A 3411-nucleotide genomic window follows, 5' to 3' on the forward strand; every position below is an offset into this window, starting at 1 on the left:
TTCGGATGAGGAGGATTTTCCAAGATGAGGGATCTGAGAAGGAGGTGGAACCGGATGAGGAGGCGGAGGTGGAATTCCCAGCTTGGGAGCAAGGTGATCAGCCATCCAAGTTCTGAGTAAAGTAGTCTCTTGATCATGCTGAATTTGTCTTGCCATGATGACCTGGAGAGCGGCCATGATATCAGAGTTTGAGGGTGCAGCTAAGGTGGAAGTGGAGGAAAGATGAGCGGAGGGTTGAGAAGAGGTAGCAACAACTTTGTTGGAAAGAATAGGCATGGCAGATAAGGATGGAATAGAGGCAAAAGAAGATGAAACAGATGGTTGGGGGCCAACAGATGAGGTAGAGGGACCATCAATAGCGGGAAAGTTCAAAAACTGACTTATGCCGAAAATGGATGAACTGGTTTTCTGTGGTGAAACAAACAGGGGAGACATGGTAGACAGAAGAGGATTAGACAAGAAAGTACTAAACTCATGTGTAGTGCAGGGAAGTGTTTGAGAATACGAGGGAATATGTGAAGAGACCGTGCCAGATGTTTGAGCAAAAAGAGTGGAATGTGATGGGATATGTTCTGGAGAACGTTCTGGAGGAGGTGGAGAACGTTCTGGTGTAGGAGTTTTGTCTGAGATTTCCTTAGGATCAGTAGAAGGAGAGGAGAAGGAAATACGATTTTTGGAAGGTCGTCTTCCTGTTGATCTCTTCCTTTAAAGAGAGATGGGACATGATGGAGGAGTAAGTGTTGGAGCAGAGGCGGTGTTACGCATATGAGATAGATTTTTGGTGGAAAACTTGGAAATTTTTATCAAAGATTTTTCAGATGCAAAAGATACTCCAAAATGCCTAAAGATTTTAGTAAGGACCATGCCATAAGGCACAATATTCTTTTTGTAATCTTTTTGGGCTGCACAGATCATGTGCTGGAGAATAACATGAGGTAAATTCAATCTCTTGCAGTTTAACAGATGATAAATGAGCAAGGCGTCATTATCAGAGACATACTCATGACTTCCACAATGTGGAATCAGAGTATGTTGTTGAAAACTTTGGGGATAGGCTTCAAATAAGTGGCCAAAAATCGTGTGGAGTTTTCTTCAAACAGCTCGGCCAAAACATCTGTCTTTCTAAGACCCAAAGCCGAATACCAGTTGTCACCAAAGACAGATGGCCCTTCTGTTGGTAGCTGAAGGATGTTGGCCAAAATGTCTGGAGTCAATCTGATTTCTACTCCCTTAATTTTTGAGATAAAAAGAGATTTGTCAGCAAAAGTTTTGGCATTGCAGTAGAATGCACGGACAACATCTGGGAAGTAAGATTCATAGATCTTTAAGAATGAAGTCCAGCCAAGAACATCAGTATGGTGCTGAACAACATTTCCATCTACAACAAGATTATCAAAAACAAAAACTCTGCCTATCCCAACTGGGCGTTGAGCCCATTTTTCATTGAAGAGGTTTGATTTGGCAAGGGAGATTAGAGGAGGAGCATTCTGTTTTGGTTTCTTAGTTGGGGAGATGGTTCAGAATCAGAGGACGTGGAGATAAGGGAAGGCTGAGGAGATGAAGATCGTTTGGTATGCTTTTGTGGAGAGGATTGAGGATGTGGAGAAGATTCTGGTGGAGGAGCAGTTGGAGAACGTTCTTGTGGTGAGGAACATGTGGGAGAATGTTCTGGAGAGGTGGGTTTCTGACTCGTTTTTATATTTTGTTTTGGGGCAAGCGTTTTCTTTCTCTGAGGATTTGGGAGATTTTTGCGAGCAAGAAATTGAGCAATAGTGATTGTGTTTTTGGTTTTCATGTGTTTAGTTGGTGGTTTTGGTTGAGAGAGTGGTTCTTTTTGGTTTGTGGAAGGGGAAACGATGTCATTTAACGATCTCCATTTTTGATGGGGATGAGTTGAGTGCGAAGGTTCAGAAGAGAAGGCCGATTTTGAGGGTGTCGAAGGGTTAGTAGTTGTAGATGGAATTTGTGGTGGTGGTGTTGGTACTGTGCGCATCGTGTTTCTTTGTGGTTCAGTTTGTGTTGGTGATTTTGCTACTGGGGGACACGAATCAGAAGAGTCATCACTCCCAGAGTCTGAAATGATGAAATAAAATGGTTTAGGGTTCATGGATTTCGACGTACCAATACCAGACTGGACACGCATGGAGCGGCGTGGAGGAGTGATTCTAGTGCGAAGATGGGGAGGCACTTGAGCGAAGTTTGGTGTAGGACGAGTGTATAGTGGTGGAAGAAAGGTAGACAGAGGAATGAGGTTTAGAACTTCTTGACTATTGTGAGGAGAGGGAGAAGCAGAAGATGTGTGTGGTGGTGATGGGCGAGGTGGTGGAGAGAGAGAGAACGCTCTCTGGATTGGTATGAGGAAGATGAAGAGGGTGGTGTACAGGGAGAGGCATTTTTTCGTGCAGACTGTTTGGTTCGAGCCATGGTTGTTTTTTGAGAAGAAGATGATGAAGAAGATGAACAGTGGACGTGGTTTAGAGAAAGAGAAAGATGATTCCAGCTTTCTTGATTTCACATACCTTTGGCTTAATAAATTGTGTTTTAATCCTTTCACGTATTGAACATCATTTATTTGAGCAGAGTTTGTCTTACCAATGGTTCCATTACCCTTAATTTGAGCTTGATCATCATTTCCAAATGTGACCGAACCATCATCCTTCTTGTTGAAGGTTATGAAACAATTTCTATCTCCTGTCATGTGCCTTGAACAACCACTGTCCAAGAACCAAGGCTTTCTCTTTGTATTTTGAAAACCAACCTGCAGGTGATATCATTTCAGTCTTAGGTACCCACTTTGTTTTGGGTCCTTGAGAGTTAGTTTTTAAGTGGTATATCATTCCCTTTTTAGAAACAGTTGTGTGGTTAGTTGTTGATTTTGAAATGGGTTTAACAACATATGATTTAGAGGAGTTGAACTTTGGTTTAAAAGATTTTTTGAAACGTTCAACTTGTAATTTTGAACTTTCTCCGTTTGGGAGACAAACTGGAGAACGTTCTCCGTTTTGCTGTTTCTTAGATACAATTTTGACAGGATGATTCTCCTATTTAAAAAGCTTCTTTCTTTCAATTTTTTCATCTCTTTTTCTGAAGTAGCACACAAATTCTAGATGTCCAAGTTTTTTACAATATGAGCATCAAGTCTTGCATTTTTCTTCCTTTCTTTCTGGGACAGAAGTTTTCATAGAGTTTTGTTTTTTGGGTTTGATTGAAACCAAGACCAGCTTTATCAAAAATTCCTATTTGAGATCCCATGATGTTATGAAAAGTTTCAGTGGCTTTAATGAAGTTTAGTAAATCTGTTTTGAGAAGTTCATTTTCATTTCTAAGTTGAACGTTCTCCAGTTGTAGCCCAGAACGTTCTTGACATTCTTCGCTTTCAAAAACTTTTGTTTCTTTCAATTCTTGAATCAT

The sequence above is a fragment of the Cicer arietinum genome, chromosome 1, assembly GCF_000331145.2.
Source record: "Cicer arietinum cultivar CDC Frontier isolate Library 1 chromosome 1, Cicar.CDCFrontier_v2.0, whole genome shotgun sequence".
Classification (NCBI taxonomy): Eukaryota; Viridiplantae; Streptophyta; class Magnoliopsida; order Fabales; family Fabaceae; genus Cicer; species Cicer arietinum.